Below are 19,030 nucleotides of genomic sequence, written 5' to 3' on the forward strand. Positions count from 1 at the left end.
GTCCCACCGAACTGTTGTTACACAGTTACACGACCAGGCTCCCTCACTTGTGCAGAGATCCAAGCAGCGGGCAGCAACGTACACACAAAAAAAATGCAATGCTGCAGGAAGCCGCGCTTTGCCTTTAGTTTGGCATGCAATGGGGGAAAGGGTCTGCGGAGAGTGACAGGTCATTTCATCATGAGGGGGAGGGGAGGCAATTAAAAGAATGCATTTGAAGAGGAAGTGAGACTCTTCCCTTCCCTCCGCCCCCCGAATCTGTTCTATAACGAGGAGAGGGTATGTGTGTGTGTGTGTAAGTATAGAGCAGGGGTCGGCAACCTCGGCTCTTTTATGACTCGTGGACTTCAACTCCCAGAATTCCTGAGCCAGCATAGCTGGCTCAGGAATTCTGGGAGTTGAAGTCCACGAGTCATAAAAGAGCCGAGGTTGCCGACCCCTGGTATAGAGGAAGGGAGGGGAAAACCCTGCGAGCTGGGAGTGACCGAGGAGGGCTCATCTGGGCTTGACTGACGAGCCGAGGGAACTTGAATCGCTTGTAGAAGCCCAGCTTGAACGGAAAGGACGGCGCTCGCCCGCCCGCCCGCGTCCAGCTACCCTGCTCCAGGGAAACGACAGTCAAGGAAGACGCCGCCTCTTTGGTATCAACCCTTCTACTTCGCCACTCGCCTCTCGCTGTCCTGTTGCTGCTCGTTGGGAAGTCCCGTCTCTCCTTGCCCCGGGCCGCATCGCTCAGGCGGGACCGGACCGCGAGGTAAGGCAACCGCGGCAAGCGCTCCGACCCCGTCTGCCTTTCTGCTTTGCTGCCCCTCCGAAGGTAAATGGTGCCAAAATGAATTCGGGGGAAACGGATCGGAGACCCTGGAGGGGCTGGAATCCAGCATTACCGGTGGAGGGAAATAATCGCGGGTTCGCCCTTCAGACCAGCTCTGGTTGTCTTGGGTCAAAGCGAATTGGAATTAAATGGGTGGCGCTGGGAGGAGCGGGGCGAAGAAAGAGAACAGAATCTAGTTTAATTGTTGAACGGGAAATTATTGGGGTAGGTGGCCCACTTCTCCCTCTCCCCCCTCCCCCTCCCTTCCTCCCCCCCTGTCTCTCACACACATACACGCACGCACAATGACACACTTTCTGCACTGTTAATCTCTTGTATTCTTTCAAGAGCCGGGGTGATCGCAGTGTTGCAGTTTTGAGGAAATGGCACAGCGATCCCTGAAAAGCAGTAAAGGGGCGTGATACTGGAGGCATTCTTGGATCATATCGGAGCGTGCGTGGGAAGCCCAGAGATGTTTGCTTATTAACTCACTAGGCAGGAACTGTTAACCCTGTTTTGTTTTTGAGTTTCGTTTTGCACTACAGCGCTGTACAGTATTAATGCTCTGCAAGTAGGAATCTGACGAGGCACCTACATTAATTCTTGTATTTTCAACTCCCTTGCTGTAACTGCCCCCCCTCCCCCGAATAAGGTACTTTCTAAAGTGTGTAAGTGTGTATGTGTGTGTGTGTGTGTGTGTGTGTGTATTCGAGGTGGCTTGAAAACGTGATTAAGTGATTGGGTAGCTTCTGAAAACTGCAGTCAGGTATCAGGGCAGCAAAGCTGCAAAGCTGCAATATTTTTCAGGAAAGGTTGCGTTATATTTTTTAAGTGGAGCCGCTCAAAATTGTAACTGCAGAATTCTGCTTAAGTTAAAAGGCAAATGGAATGGTGAATGAATGGTTTCCCTGATTTCCATCAAGATTCTGGCTTTTTAAAACTATGATTTCAGGAGCTGTTCACATTCCTCGTCCTTCTTTATATTACATTTTTTACTGCCATAGTCTTGAGATTCATTAACTCTTTACTGAGAGCAACAGGAGGATTGCATTTTTTCCCTACTTTCAAAATGCATACACATCTTATTTAGATTTTTTTTGCTTAGGTTTGTAACTCAATTACAATTGCTGGTTTCTCTGTTGATAGGTGGGAAGAATAGGAGGAGAACTTGTTTGTTCACATGCTATTACAAATGCAAATACTGTTGCATTTTGAGATGCCAAGTTGATATGTCATTGGCCAACATTTCCGATTACGTGCCTTAAAAAAAGTGTTTGTATTTCAATAGTATCCACTCATTACAGGATACAAACATGAGCCAGTGTTATTTCTATGTATTCTCATATAATTTTATTTAATCCACAGCTGCACATGCAAAAATGTTGCTAAAAAGATACAGTAACCCTATGAGTCTTTAATCTTTGACAAAAAGGCAGATGGCCGCTAATTTAAACTTTGGAGCTTCCTTGCAGTGTTTGGGGCTTTTCATCATGCTTTAGGAGAGGGCCATTTAATTATTTATTTGGGGATGAGAACAGGGTTCTAGAGAAGGAAAAAATGTAGTGTCAGAAGCAGGAATTGGGTTGCTTGAGAAGTAATTAATTATACACATACACCCCTGAAGCATTATGGAAAGGAGAGTGCAATGGAATAAAAACGGGAGCCTTGGTGGAGCAGTGGGCTAATGCCTCCTTAAGTAACACCAGCTGCCTGCAATTAGTGCAGGTTCGAGTCTCACCAGGCTCAAGGTTGACTCAGCCTTCTATCCTTCTGAGGTAGGTAAAATGAGGACCCAGATTGTTGGGGGCAATAAGCTGACTTTGTAAAAAAAATGCCGCTGGGGGGGGGCCAAAAGCCCTAATAAGCAGGCATATACATAGAATGAAGGCTATTGCTAAGCACATTGAGTTGTGCTTCTTAGATTGTAAGCCGCCCTGAGTCTTCGGAGAAGGGCAGGATATAAATGGGATTAAAAAAAACAAATAACAAATAACACTGTCAAATGTAAAAAAATGTGATATTAACTTAAAATAATAGACATTCCCAATAACTGGATATTTTCTAATATATGTCTTGCCTTGTTAATATTATAGAAACATTCAGTGAGGAATTGTAATCTAGCCCTGGTTCTGAACGCTGTTTCTCTGACCCTGAACCTAGAAACATAATTAAGGCAAAAACATGACATTTTTACTAAATCTCCTAATTCAGGTATTTGCTGTGCTAAATATGTTAGGTTGAATACAGAGAATCTACTTTTTCAGTAGATACTTACGTAAGGCCATCTGCACCTTCCTCCATTTCAAATAAGATCCCAAATTACTTAGAATTGTTCAGTTAATTCCATTAAGCAATGGATGGTAATATAAGAGATTTATCTGAGTTATATCCTGTTTCTCCACAAACAGATGGTGGTCAGGGCAGCCAACCAATAATGTTAAATCATAACATTAAAAATACAACTAAAACATCATTAGCACACACACTAGGGGGGAAAAAAACTAGAAAATCACTTCTAACTTGATCAGCCACAGCCTACTTGAAGAATACTTTTTATTAGTTTGATTTTTTTTTGCTAAGGCGCTCAAAAGCCTGAATGAGAATGTCATCTCTTAAATTGCCTCCTCTGTTGAAGATATGAATACCAGGGCAGGCTGCTAAGGGTGAAGGTAGTCTTCTCAACTTCCCTTTCCAGATTATAGCCATTACTTGAACTGAACTTGAACCAGACTCTTCATCAGTTAAAAATTTCAGGGCAGGGAATTCCATGCTCCCTGTAGACAAACCTCTTTCCAATCTATTGACAACCTTCAGTTAAAGTTTCCAAGCCCCATATAAATAACCTTAGCTATGTGAGTACATTGTAAGAGTCCAGAATTATTTTGAATGAATATGTATAAATAAACCTACTCTGTATCTATGTTATATAATTTATATTTATAGACTGAAATGGACTTTTCCTTAGAATGTTTCCTTGTAAATGTCCCATAAATATGTCCATAATAGACTGTGGGCCCTCCTGCCACTTCTTGTTCAGACCTGCCTATTCCAATTTCTTTCAGTTGTTAGAAGGAATAAATCAGAATATGTTCTGGCTTCCTTCCAGTATAACTAAAATTGAGTAAAGCTTTCTTGTTTGTTTCTTTTGTTTGACTTTGTTGGGACTTGTGGTCCTGCTCTTGTTTTGCCATGCATCCTAATTCCTTTGTCCATCATCAGTCTTCACTGCAGCTTTCACTAAGGAAGGGATAAAGGCAGTGGTTTTCTTCACCACGGACCCCCTTTAATTCCTTTTGTGGCCATGGATCCCCAAGACTTAACTCAACATTAAATCATAACATTTCAAGCCTTCACAGACCTTCTGTGATGACATTGCGGCCCTCCAGGGGTCCGTGGACCACAGGTTGTGTGAGAATCACTGTTCTAAGTGATCGTGTTCTGAACTCTTCTCATGACCGATAAACACAATTGATTAAAGGTTGATTTTCCTTGTTTGTGAAAACAGCATGAAGGGTTCTCTTGCCTCAACCTCATTCCCACCCCCTCTAGTTTAAGTGAGCCATTAATTCACTCTTTCTCAGTCATAACCCTAGAGCAGTGGTGCCCAACCCCTGGTCCGTGGACCAGTACCGGGCGACGGCATGCCAGCAACCAGTCTGCACAAACAAGGAAAGACCCATCCACAGGATGCAGGCAGCACACAAAATCATGCCCCCTCCGGTCCACGGAAAAACCTCTCTCCACGTAACCGGTCCCTGGTGCCCAAAAGATTGGGGAGCTCTTCCCTACAGGCTCTAGAAATCAGATTAGCACAATTGTGCAAATAATGCAGTTGTAAAAATACTGCCATGTTACCATTCCATCATTGTAGCTAGCAGAGACTTCTTAACAGAAAAGTTTGTGTCGTCACAGCAGTATGGCTACCTTTTATAATGTGTCTGTTTGTGTCTATTTGCACATAGTCAGAAAAATGTAGCCATGTATTAAATACACGCTGGCAAATAATTTATCTTGTTTTGTGTGGAATGGGGCAAGGGTGTTTTTGTTATGCCTAGAGCTGTGGCAGCTCCAGGGGCTTGAAAAATGAGTAATATTTTGAAACTGGCACAAAAGGTTTCCTTCAAATATGTTGTAAGGGATTGTAAAGGGAAAACAAAATAGAAACAACCATATGAAAATATGCTAAGAACCAAAAATCAGATATAATCTTAGAATAGAAATTGTGTTTGAAAGACTCCAAAAGTATGCATTTTCCCCTAGAATGGTAGACAATGGTGCAGTGTTTGCTGTAAGTTTCTGATGAGTTATTAATAATCTACAAGAATATTTATAATTAATATAAACCATTAGGAATGCTTTCTTCAGTCGGGGTTTAAGTTACTTTGAGTTTGAGCCGTGAGGAATCCCAGCTTTGTTGGTTTCCTGGCATTTTAGAAGTATATTGAAGATTGCACTCTTCCACACAAGAATTCTGTGCCCACTTAAAAGCAGCTCTAGACTTCTGTGTTCCCATGATATCAATATAGTTATATTGTAGAGCTGAGCTTATTTCTTTTCAAGTAGGTCAACTGCATTAGGAGCTAATTTGGGTTTAGTTGGTTGGGCATTTTAAAGACAATGCTGCTGCCTTTGATCCAATAGAGACCTCTTGTTTCACATCTCACAATTCCTATACTTCCAGTAAGGAAATGGCTATTTTCAGGGCTTACTAGCTTTCCCTCAATAATTCCACCCAAAAATCCTCTTTCAATGGGTGGTGAAAGTTAGCAATGCTTTGTTTTTGTTCCCCCCCTTTTTAGTATGGAAACAACCAGTGTGCAAAACCAACCTATTGCGTTTTCTCTTGTTTCCCTGTGTTGTGCAAAAAGAATTTTGTTGGTGCAGGATCTGTAGTAGTTTGGTTGCTGCAGTGATTTCTATCCAGTTTACAAATCGACAGAAATTATGAATATCACAGATCACTCTCCCCCTGGGGGTCACCAGCCGGCATTGCTTAGCCGACGGCACCCTGAGGAGGCTGACTCTGTGGGAGCAAACCGGGCAATGGGAGGTTGACAATGGCAGCAGGTGGTCTCGCAAGTACCCCGGGCCTAAGCCATGTAGGGCTTTAAAGGTAATTACCAGCACCTTGAATCGCACCCGGAGGGCAACCGGAAGCCAATGCAGCTCGCGCAGGAGTGGTGTAACATGGGAGTATCAAGAAACTCCCATAAGCACCCGCGCGGCCGCATTTTGCACCAGCTGAAGCCTCTGGGTACACCTCAAGGGCAGCCCCATGTAGAGAGCATTACAGTAATCCAGGCGAGAAGTGACAAGGGCGTGGGTGACCGTGCATAGGGCATCTCGGTCCAAAAAGGGGCACAACGGGTGCACCAGGCGAACCTGTGCGAAGGCACCCCTGGTCACAGCAGTTAGATGATCCTCCAAGTTAAGCCGTGAATCCAGGAGGACACCCAAGTTGTGGGCCCTTTCTGAGGGGGGCAATACCTCCCCCCCATCAAAAGAGATGTTGGACAATACAAGATGCCGGTATCCACAGCCACTCGGTCTTGGAGGGGTTCAGCCTGAGCCTGTTCCTTCCCATCCAGACCCGCACCGCCTCCAGGCACCGGGACATCATGTCAAGGGCATCACAGGGTTGGCTCGGGGTGGAGATGAACAACTGGGTATCATCCGCATATTGGTGATACCTCACCCCAAAGCCATTGATGATCTCACCCAGCGGCTTCATATAGATGTTAAACAGGAGGGGGGAGAGAACCGACCCCTGAGGCACCCCGCAAGTGAGGGGCCTTGGGGTAGATCTCTGCCCCCCTGCCAATACAAACTGTGAGCAGCCTGAGAGGTAGGAGGAGAATCACCGTAGAACAGTGCCTCCCACTCCTAACCCCCCGAGCCATCGCAGCAGGATACCATGGTTGATGGTATCAAAAGCCGCTGAGAGGTCAAGTAGGATCAGGACAGAGGAACAACCCCGGGCCAGCCAGAGATCATCTACCAGTGCGACCAATGCCGTTTCTGTGCTGTAACCGGGCCTGAAACCAGACTGGTGCGGGTCCAGATAGTCCGCTTCATCCAGGAATTGCGGGAGCTGACACACCACAACACTCTCAACAACCTTCGCTACAAAGCGAAGGTTGGAGACAGGACGATAGTTATTCAAGGAGGCTGGGTCCAGGGCAGGCTTCTTGAGAAGGGGCCTCACCACCGCCTCTTTTAAGGCGGAGGGGAAGACACCCTCCATCAATGCAGCGTTGACAACTGCCTGGAGCCAGCCCCCTGTCACCTCCCCGGCAGCCGAAACCAGCCAGGAGGGACATGGGTCCAATAGACAAGTTGTAGCGCTCAGTCTACGCATAATCCTGTCCACATTTTGTGGTAACAAAAGAGCAACATCGGAAAAGAACCAAACCAAAAACCACATATCCAAATATACTAAACTACTTGTAGCAAGCTCAGCCCTCAGACATTAACCGCTGGCTTCTATATTTAAAAAGAAATAAAGCAAAAGGGGAGATTCCCCCTTATTCCATTTCAGCTTTAGGGAATTTGCACCAAAAGAATATATCTTAACTGTAAAACAGAACTCACCAGTTCTTTATGATCTGGTGCTTTCTGTTGCTTTTTTGAGTATTCCACCTTGGGACTGATTGGTTTGTTTATATCCCTCCTTTATTATTTTTGCAAATAACTCAAGGTGGCTAACAAGTCCAATATTCCTTCCTCCTTCTATTTTCCCCATAGCTGTGAGGTGGGTTGGGCTGAGAGAGTGACTTGGCCCAAAGTTACCCAGCTGGCTTTCATGGCTAAGGCGGGACTTGAACTAGTTAATGAATAGTTCATGCATCTATCCCAGCACAGTGCTTATTTCCATGCTAATTTTTGAGCCAGTATTTTTAGGACTCCCCCTAAATATATAAATAATAAATCTCTTTTAATATTATTTGCAATGATGGCTGTTTTGATAAATTGTTGATTAATTAATTCCTTTGTTTGTTTAAAGCCCCATGGCTTTTAAAAGTTATGAGGCCAATATTTCTTGATGAAAAGGAATAATTACATTTTAAGGCAAAGTCAAAAGCCCCAATATTTAAGAGTGATAGCCACTAGAGGTCCAACCAAGGAAATAAATAAACACAGACACATGCTGGCAGAACAATTTTCCCTTATGGGACAAAATTTCTCCTCATTAAGTTAATTGGAACCATCTTTTATACGCAATATTAAAAATGCAAAGTAGGGCATTTTGCACACAGAGTATAATTAAACACACTGACCCTTCTTATAAAATGTTGCTTATTAAGGTATTGTATGTATGTTTGATAAGAGAAGGAGGGGAGAGACTACTGTATAGCATGACCAGGAGAACAGCATTCATCCAATTTTCATTTTGAATTATTGTACAGTTTCAGTAGAAAAATAGGGACCACTCTGGTGGGAAGGTAACAGCGTTCCGTGCGCCTTTGGCGTCTAGTCATGCCGGCCACATGACCACGGAGACGTCCTCAGACAAACGCTGGCTCTTTGGCTTTGAAACGGAGATGAGCACCGGCCCCTAGAGTTGGAAACGACTAGCACACACGTGCGGGGGAACCTTTACCTTTACCTTTACCTTTACAGTTTCAGAACCCAAGAGGTTTAGCAGGCTTAGGATGATGTTTGCGTGTTAATTCTAAAAATGTTTTTCTTCCATTAATTTTTTTCCATTGTAAAAGGGAAATTTATTTCAATACACAGATCCCAACACTGGCGCAATATTTTTAGCAATATTAGTCAAATTTAGCTTGGCCATAAATATTGTCACAATATTTTCCAACCATTTATTTATTATTTCTTTTCAAACCTGAGGATGAGGGGGAAATTGAGTATCTTTTCCAAGATTTTTCCAACCACTGTGTTACTCAACCCTTATAATCTCAGAAGAAAGTGGAAGGTGTCCTGTTATTTTTCTTCACATCAGCAGAGTTGAAAAGCTGAAGAGTGAAAGCTATTGCTCCCAGCTTAAAAAACCCTCAGAACTTCATTTCACAAAAGTGAAAGAAATCTTTTTTTTTTTTTTGCCCTCCAGCTGGCCCAGTGTTGCAGAGGGAAATTGACAAAATAATTTTTTACTCCCACCCATTGTGGTTTTGTATGAGCTACTGAGGGGGAGCTGTGAAGCTTTTGCCTAGCATTATTTTTCCCAAGAAATGAGGTTCAGGAGCTGGAAGAAGCTATGAGGCACAGCATCATAAAAACCTTGAAACAGAATCCCCAAACTAGCTCTTTATTGCTTTCAGTTACCCTGCAACTAAATCAAAGGCAAATCAGCTCAACCCTCCAATCTTTGGGGGAGGTGTTCCAGATTTCAATATAGAGCAAACAGCTGGGAAGTGAGATATCATGGGTAGCTATATAAGACAGGTTGGCCTCTCATTTATTAAGAAAAAGGAAAACATGATTAAAAAATAGATGTAGATTTGCAGTGCTGATTTTACACTTAAATGCAGTTGTAGGAAATAAGTAACAAATTTTATTTAAAATACATCATAGTCAACAGAATGGGGAGATTTACTGTATCTTTACACTGATGTTGAAAACGACAGCCTTTAAATCGGGATATTTGGATGACATACATTGAAGTTACAAAAATATATACTTTATATAGAGAGAAATGCAATATGAAAAGGAAGCACCAGCTAGCTATAAGGAAGAGTTCCCAAGGAATGTTTTGATCTCTTAACCACTTGGTATTTTGCTTGAAATGACATGCTAAGTTAAATAACAGCCCTTAACAACATTGTGGTATTCTGCTTGTTTTTGAGCTGGTACTGAGTGGAAAAAAAATATCAGAACAGAAAAATACCAAAGTACTTTTTCGTTGGATATTCCTGTTTTAGTGCAAGTATTAATCTGAGAAAAAGAGTTTTTGTTTTTAAAGGCTACAAGATTAGACAGTGCTTTTTTTGTAAAAGAAAAAAGTGCCAGAACTCACAAATGTCATACAACCCACCTTGCCTACCCTACAAGGTTCCATCCGGAAAAGGTGCCGGAACTGAGCATTCTATGACAAAAAAAGCCCTGAGATTAGTTATAAAACTTCAGCAAGGTAGTCCATCAGTTGAGTGTTATAAGGACTGCTAAGATGTTAATATATGTAAATTCTGTAATATATTGGCAATAAAAATTATTAAAAAGATTATTGCACTCCCTATGCACTTTTATTTATTTATTTATTTATTTTATTTTAATTCCATTTATATCCCGCCCTTCTCCGAAGACTCAGGGCGCCTTACAAGCTTAGCAGTAGCCTTCATTCTATGTATATGCCTGCTTATCAGGGCTTTCGCCCCCCCCCCAAGCGGCATTATTACAAAGTCAGCTTAATTGCCCCCAACAATCTGGGTCCTCATTTTACCTACGTCGGAAGGATGGAAGGCTGAGTCAACCTTGAGCCTGGTGGGACGCGAACCTGCACTAATTGCAGGCAGCTGGTGTTACTTAAGGAGGCATTAGCCCACTGCTCCACCAAGGCAGTGTAAGGACGATCATTATTAGCAGTTGTTGAAAGAAACTGATTCATTTGGATTGGTTGATGATGTGCCGTCAAGTCAGTGTTGACCCTTAGTGACCATGATCTGCATGATGAGTGGTCCCTAATCTGATCTTTCAGGTTTCCAGTCTTTTATCCATTGCCACTGGAACGGAGTCCCTCCACCTTGCTGCTGTTAATCCTTTCCTTCTCTTTCCTTTCACCCATCCCAGCACTGTTCCAAGAGAGCTAGGTCTTTGCATAAGGTGTCTGAAGTAGGATAATCTGAGCCTAAACATTTGTGGCTCAAGTGAGAAGTCCAGTTTGATTTGTTTGATTGTTTATTTTCTTGGCTGTCCATTGTATTGTCATGAGGCATCTCCAATCCCCAAAACACCAATGTTCTTCCTATCCTAATTCTTCAAAGTCCAGTTGAAATAAAACTAAACCCAAAACAGGGACATGCTCAAAATTAGGCACAAATTCTTTGATATTTCGAGCATTACTCACTATAAATACCCTGGAATAGTATCTCTTGTTGCTAAGGGGTAAAACTAATTGCAACATTTGCAAAGTAAATCATTGTTACTTATAATTTAGAACTCTTGTCTTCGTAGATTCCATGTTTTCTAGGACTTGGAATCCAGAATTTGGCTGCAAATATATTAGAGTCATAGCCTATCAAGTTCAAATGCTTGAGTTGGGGGTGTTAAAATTGTTCTTATTTCTGTCTGGCTTGTGCAGCGAATACTGAAAAATGAATATATCTGAAATAATGGTGCTGGCTCAGCAGATTTTGCGGGCAAACAGAGAGAAAATACATCATCCATGTTTCAGCTTTCCTGTTTTGCAATCAGCAGGTTTAAACAAAACAAAAAACAACTTGATAGTGCATGAAAGGGGCTCTGTATTTATATTCGAAATAACAGAAAAGGGCCAGTTATATGCACAACTTTAACCTTAGAAGGGCATAGGGTTGAGTGCTTAAAATATATTCTAATGGAGATTTTTTCTGAAAATTAGTCCCATGACCTCAGTTGTTTTCATTGAAATGTTAAACCCATGACTTCCAAGAAAACATGAAGAGGATGCAACATTTTATTCCCCCCACCGGCACCCAGATCATAATCACATGACTATGGGGGAGGGGTGCAATGATTCAAACGGCCACAAGTGCTTTTCAGGCCATAAAGACCCTTTCTGAGACCATCTGAGACCATTGTACTTTGAAAAGATCATTAAACAACGCATCATAAGAGGGCTACCTGCAGTTACAGATTGGAATAGAACATTAAACTTTTCATATTACCAGCTATAAGGATATATTTCTAGAAATTAATCATTTTTCTTCAACCAGAGAAAGGCTCTTTGGAGGATTCCTGTTAAGAAGAAAAGCATTATTTCAGAATAGAGTGTTTCTTCTCTAGCATAATAATATTAACTTCACATGATATTACTAAGATTTTAGTGACATTAACATTTATCAGGCAAGCCTATTAAGAAGCATCAAGAAATATTGTGTTTTAAGTATGTAAATAATCTTTGTGAAATTATTGTTTTGACATATAAATTATTATTTCACAGGATGGGTCATGAGTTTGGAGGATTTGTGTCAACTGATGATTGCATAAAAATGATTTTTCTTCCTTCCTATCGTCATGACTAACTTCAATGACTCTCACTGGTGATTTGTTTTTCCTTTTTCTTCTCCTTGTTTTGCTTCTCCAGAATTTGAACATGAACGGTCTAATTCTTTATATACGTTTTAGTGCAAACAATACCCTTTTCAAAATGCTATCTGTTAAGTATTGGGATCGGTGAGGCATTGAGGAGGCGAGCGTAGTTTAACAGCAGAACGTTTAATTGGTTAACGCAGAAGGGGCACTAACTTCCACTCAACTTCTATTTATACAGACCGCTGATAGGCGGCGGCCAATAGAATTAAAGCAGTAATTCCTGCCCAAAACACAAACTTACAATTCTGCAGACAAGCAGTCTGGAGTTTAAACAGACACAGCAGTTATCCATTTATAACTGTTTTCCAAGTTAATTACATCAATACATAACACCCCTTCCCCCTAGAAAGTTCACAATCTCAAATATTGAACATAGTCCTGCAAATACTTTGGTGGCCTTTGCAACCACTCCAATTATCTCGGAACCGCCAGTGGTTCCCGGTCTACCAGCTCACCTGCCTGTCTGGGTAGACCGGGACTATGGGACCTGTTTGCTACGGGTAGACCCATGTCCTTTGGCTGGTCTGGCCAGGTAGACCTGAGGCAATGTCCATTGGTGGAACAGTTTCAGCTGGGCTGGAAGTCGGAGCCATCAGCCGGTTTCAATCAGTGGGTGCAGTCTCTGCATTCAGGGGTGACTCACTTTCTGCTAGTGCCCTGTCCCCTCTTCTGGGAGTCTCACCAGTACTTTGAGACTCCACTGCAAGGTCACTGTCATGACATTCCTGAGTTTGACTTTCAAGTGAGTCATGAGCCAGTCACTGGCTCGCTAGCCTCCGGCACAGTTGGTCGATGTGCCGGTGTAGCACTTGACTGTCTTCCAGGACCACTTCATAAGAGAGTGGTCCTGACACCTTACAAACCACAACTACCACCCATGGTGCCCCTTGACCGTAGTTCCGTGACCAAACCCAGTTGCCAACTTGCAAGTTCCACGGTGGTTTTGGCTGTGCTGTGTCCGAGGCAACTCAATCTGGATGCAGATGATCCAGTTTAGTGGTTAAGCGCCGTCCCCATCTGAGTTCTGCTGGGCTTCTGCCCGTGGAAGTACAGGGTATCGTGCGTTGGTAAAGTAAAAAGTCTGCCAACCGATGCTGCCAATTACGAATTCTCTTTAATGACTTTTTGGTCATCTGGACCATGCGTTCTGCTTGGCCATTTGAAGCCGGGTGGAAGGGGGCTGAAGTGGCATGCCTGATCGTAGTAGCCCTCAAAAAGGACTGAAATTCTGCAGTGGTAAATTGAGCCCTGTTGTCAGATACTATTATGTTGCGTAACCCGTGTGTGGCAAAGATTCTGCACAGTTCCTGGATGGTCCTGGCAGTAGTCATAGTTGGGACAGGTGCGACCTCTAACCACTTAGAGTGACTGTCCATGACAATGAGGAACAGTTGTCCTTGGAATGGTCCCGCAAAGTCTATGTGGATTCTAGACCATTGGGCTTGAGTGGTTTCCCAGTGATGAACTGGGGCTTGAGGCATTTCGGGTCTGGATTGCTGGCAAATGTGGCAACTTTGTACTTGGACCTTAATATCTTTATCCAACCCTGGGCATCACAGGTAGCTTCTCGTGAGTGCCTTCATCCTGATTATCCCAGGATGTCCCTCATGCAGAGATTCTAAGACCCTAGTCCTCAAGGAGTTTGGGACTATGGCCCAACTTCCCCAAAGAAGCTGACAGCTCATCCTTCCTTCTACTGAAGCTGTGAAAGTCTGCCCCCAGACTAGTTTCCAGCATCCCCTGAGCACCCAGTTCAAAACGCAACTTAGCGTTTTGTTAGAGGCTGTCTCAGCAGCCACATCCCCTCTGTGAAGGGGATGCGTGCAGCCGGTGCTCTGAGTGTGGCAGAGGCAGTCTGCTGAGGGTGTCTGCGTGGCCCATTTCCCTGCCCAGTTTGTGAATTAGACTGTAACTATAGGCTGAGAGAAAGATAGACCACCTCAGCATCCATGGGGAGAGAATCTGAGGGGTTTGTTTGTTCATTGTGAACAGACCCAGAAGTGGCTTGTGGTCCATGAAGACCGTGAATGGGTGGCCAGTTACGTACAACAGTAGTAAGCATCTTTGTTTTTGAAGAGATGGAGTGTTGCAATGGGAAGACCAGTGAAGTAAGCCAGATAGGATTTAATATGAATAAAATGGGGCTGAGATGGGATTTATTTTTAAGATGCTTATCCTGCCTTTCATTCTAGGAGTTCTAGGCCAGAGGTCTCCAATCTTTCTTGGTTGACAGACTGGAGGGAAAGGGAGGGGGAAGCATTTTATGCATGCACACAAACACACAAACGGAGCTGCATGCACGGCAACACAAATGGCCAGTGCTAATGCCTGCATGACACTTGCTAGCATTGCCCCGTTTTTGCCCCGTGGGCGCTAGCAGAGCTCCATTTTCGCCATGCAGCGCTCCATTTTTGCCATGTGGCACTAGTGCAAGTGGGGGTGAGTGTGCGCACATGTGTGCGCACTGGCCAGGCTATCCTGCAGCCTGAGGCCCACAAGTTGGGGACCCATTCTAGGCGACAGAGGCCCTCTTTTCATTTTTGCCCATAAACCACCCTGTGGCTTGAAACAGAGAAATTGAATGTCACCCTGAGAGTTTCTGTGGCTGAATATGGCTTCAAAGATCTTTCAAGTCTTTCTAGCACCTTCACTGCTGCCCTCTTTTTCAAAGAAATTACCAGGTGACATTTTGTTTGTGTTTTCAGCAATAGGCAAATACCTTTTTTTAAATCAACATTTTTAATAAGTCATGTAGCCTCAAATACTATTTTAAAACTGAGATTGCTGCACTTTATTTTTCTGTTATATATACACTTCGTTAAAGTTGCATGTTTTACTTTGTATTTCATTGTTCTTACATGGGAAAGAGGGGGAAAATGACATAAATAAGCAAATAAGCAAGTTTATTACAACGTTTAAGGTCTTATACTGGTCTTCATTGAGGTTGAAGCATTCCTTTGAATGCAGCTACTTCATTGCTGATTTGTCATCAAATTTAGACTAGTTTATGAAACCCCTCTGATTAGGATGTCCATTTGAATATTCTAAGAAATTACAACCTATTGACAATGCCAATTTACTTATTTATTATTTTGTCTGACAGATAAATGGTTTTATCTTCTTTCTCTCTCATCATTTGTGCACATACAGTACATAGGAATTTGGGATCAGCATGAGTTGTATTGATAGTAATTTTTTGAAATGTTCACCTGAACCCACCAAGACAAAAGGTCAAAGACTCTTTGGAAGCTTTCTTCAAGGTTCAGCCATTCATTTTGCCTCCTGCATTTTCTTTCCACCCAAATCATTCTACCTCACCACAGACTGTTTGAAGGCTAGCTACATCAGCCTCCCACCTGTGTGCCATCATAGTGCCTTCAAGTTCCATCCCACAAAATAGCAGATGAAGTAGGGCCAGCAGAATTGCTGCTATCTGGGGATTGTATGGGTTTTGGCAACCAATTTATGGTATGAAAGCAGGTAGAACAAGCCAGAAGAGAGCTTGCTAGATAGTGGAGAGGATGGTGGGAAATCTTTTAAAAAGGTAAGTCATGTCATAAAATTATACAGAAAAAGAAACTATAGACAAACATGGAAAAAACATTGTCCGTTCTTTTTTTATTGGCATCACATTTTTCCTCTAATTTGTGACTCCAGTAAAAAAGATACACAAACATACCCACAAACGCATAAATTTCATGTCAGTAATTTCCAGTGGTATCAGATAAGTCAATAAACACAAATTTAAAAAGGTGGAACTTTGATCAGATGGCTGTGCTCACCATCTTGACTTTTATTACCCCAGCTAATTTCACAAAACAGCTATTTGATAGTAAGCATGGAATAATAAATACGTTGTTTAGTTCAAAATATCGGCAGCTTCATAGAACTAGTTGCTATGAAGCTTCAGAAACAATATATAAAAAGATGGAGCAAGAGAAAAATCGCAAGTCATCTGTCACACATTTTTAAAAATATTTTACAACAGACTGTAAATATTGTTGGTGATTTGAAATCTGCTGTCCAACATACCATTAAAAAATTAATGTAAAACTGAGAACATTTAAGCTATTTTTTTAAATCCTTCAAATGTTAGCGGTAGACCGCATATATCCAATCTGAGGTTTTAATGCAAAACATTTTAGTGGAAAACCACTGCTGTGTGCACATAATACTTTGCACTGCAATGCCTATAATTTTGTGGGTTGTTCTTTGTGCAATATAAACAACCTTAAAATAGCCCTTGTGATACATGTCATTTAGTAAAATGACATATTTGAAAATACATGCTAGCTTTCAATTTCTAATAGATGCTTTCTGCTACTGCATTTAGACCCAGATTGTGATTGAGTTCTGTCCAAGTTCCTCTACATCAGGGGTGTCAAACTGCCGGCCCGCAGGCCGGAGCGTCACAGAGAAACCGTGCCCATCCCATTTTCAGCAATGGGAAAAAGTTCCAATACGTCGCGCGACGTCATGTGACGTCGTGAGTTTGACATGCCTGCTCTACATGAATCACCTTATCAATTGTAGTATTTACATTGTACCTTTTCACTACTTTATTTAATAGCATTAACGTCATTCCTCCTGATTGACACTGAAAAATTTGAGAGAATTAATGATGGATATGGAGAATAAAGCTCTGCATTGTACAGTAATGCAGAGCTTTATTTTCCATATCCATCATCAATTGTCTCAAATTTTTCAGTGTCAATTCTGTACTGTACAATATAGAATCATGCCATCTATGCTGCTTATGCAAATTCACATGCACATATAGGCAAATTGTATATATTTTATATTCCGCACTGCAATATATTCCTCAAATTAGATTATACTAGACAGCTAGCATGTTAAATTAAATAAATATAAATATCAGTCATGCTATATTTCTACTTATGAATGAACTACAACATAAATAAAATGTGGTGTCTTCTTGTCATTTAACAGAGGTTCAGATATTGGAATTTTATTTTCCAGAACTCGTTCCTTTTATTCACTGTGTGGTTAGTACTATATTTCCTAAAAAGGAAGATGACCCTGAGTTTGATGACCCCTCCAAAACAAAGAAGAAAAGTTGCAAGCTTGTCAGTACGCCCTTTCCCTGGCTTGGCAGCTTAAGTCAATAATTGTAGCTGAAATCTGAAGCTAATCTCTGAAGAAAGCATGTTATAGGGAAGAGTGTGCAAATCTTGTTCTAGGAGGGGTTCAGCATTTTTTTGGAAATAAATTATACACCTCAGAAAATGGTTTGCAGTGTTTGGGGTGTGGTTTACACAGGAAACAATAAAACTGTTAATCCAGATTATTCTTAAACAAAGGTAATGTGATTTATCAAGTGAGATTGTAGGCTGCCCACCTCTTTAGCTAATAAAAAAATGTTTGTTTATTCTTACAACTTTTGAGGAAAATGAAAAACATCCATGTAAGCTGCTTTGGTCAAAATGGTTTATTATTATTTTTCACAGTTTAAAGTTATTTACCAGAAAACTTGTTATTTCTTATTAATTGCAAGTGGAAAATATAGAGTGATTTAAAGTTGTGATTTCACAGAGGATTTTTCTTACTATAAGAACAAATAATGTAATCCATTCTTTCTCACTCTTATGTAAAAAAAAATACTTTAATCTTTATTGTGTCCAAACAGGACAGAAACTGTATAATAGATACTTGAGTTACTGTTGAGAAATATTGACGATTCTTATTTTGAATCAGAAATTGAATTTTGTCTGAAATTTCATTTATTTGTTTATTCAGTATATCTAACCTGAAAGCAACTGGACACTAAGCAGCTTACAATACATAATTTATATATTAAAAAGGGTAAAAATCAGGATAAAATAATTGAAATAATAACTAGAAATGTGTGTATATGTGTATATTGTGTCACAGATGGGTCTTAGCAGATATTCTCTGATCATCTGTGTAGGACAGGCATAAACTATCTGGTAAAAGCAATGCCCAAAATACCAACATCTCAAGCTATGTAGGACTTTATAGTGATCATCACCTAGAATTGTACTCGGAAACCTACTGATAACCAGTGCAGCTCATGCAGCATGGCAATTCTACCATTCACAATTAAATATGCATGCTTCTACATTCTGAACTAGCTGCAGCTTCTCGGTGGTATTCAACAACAGCCTTATATAAAGTGAATTATGGTCATGCAATTGAGAGACAAACAATATGACTATCTTCACTTCTTCCTATTCCAGGTAGGGAATAGCAGCTGAAGATGTGCAAAAGCTCTTCTGGCCACAGTCTCTACTGCTCTTGAGCAGGAATCATGATTCCAGGAGGACTCCCAGATGGTGAGCCTTCTGTTCCTGGAGGAGTCTTGGAATCATTCAGACTCATCAACAGCCATTCCACTTTATTTGGCTTGAGTCTGAACCTGTTTTTCTCCATCTAAACCCTGACAGCCTCCACACATGGGTCATGACTTCCACACGTTTTCCAGTGGCCCACCGCTTTCAACTTGTAGGCTTACGTATCTAAAAAGGCAGCTGGATCTCATAAAAATAACTCATTGTCCTTTTGAGGTCCACTTTCTTCTACTTATAGAAGTGAAATGCTTTTGAATATACTACATGATTTTTCATAACTGTAATTACTCAAAAAATAGCTTTAAAATATTCTGATTGTCATGGTGGGAAAAAAATGTACGCCGTTCTTTTTGCCACAAATCTTGGAAAGTCAAACAGTTTGGGAGGCTGAGGATTAATTTTATTTAACTGGGGTTTTATTTATGCAGGGACATATATAATTTTTTTTAAATTTGTTTTTAACTTTTGTATCTTGGTTTTTAATTACCCTGTAAACCGCCCTGAGTCCTTCGGGAATAGGGCGGTATATAAATGCAATAAAATAAATAAATAAATAAAATAAATTTGCAGGGTTCCAGGCTTTATGTGTGGCAAAGAAAGGAAGGATAGTGATGCAGCAGTTAATATGGCCTGACATTGC

At 41.5% G+C, this 19,030-nt stretch overlaps 1 protein-coding gene across 4 annotated transcripts in view; it reads left to right on the forward strand.

Moving 5' to 3' along the window:
- The first annotated feature begins 532 nt into the window (after positions 1 to 532).
- Positions 533 to 19,030, forward strand: part of SPATS2L (spermatogenesis associated serine rich 2 like) — a 53,462-nt gene continuing 34,964 nt past the window's right edge. For 2 of the 4 annotated variants that reach the window (XM_081313922.1, XM_081313925.1), the window contains exon 1: positions 540 to 754. The gene's annotated coding sequence lies outside the window, so the exon portion shown is untranslated. The other 2 variants (XM_081313926.1, XM_081313924.1) reach the window with 2 other exon arrangements.

The sequence above is a fragment of the Vipera berus genome (assembly GCF_964194415.1).
Source record: "Vipera berus genome assembly, chromosome: 1".
NCBI classification, from domain to species: Eukaryota; Metazoa; Chordata; class Lepidosauria; order Squamata; family Viperidae; genus Vipera; species Vipera berus.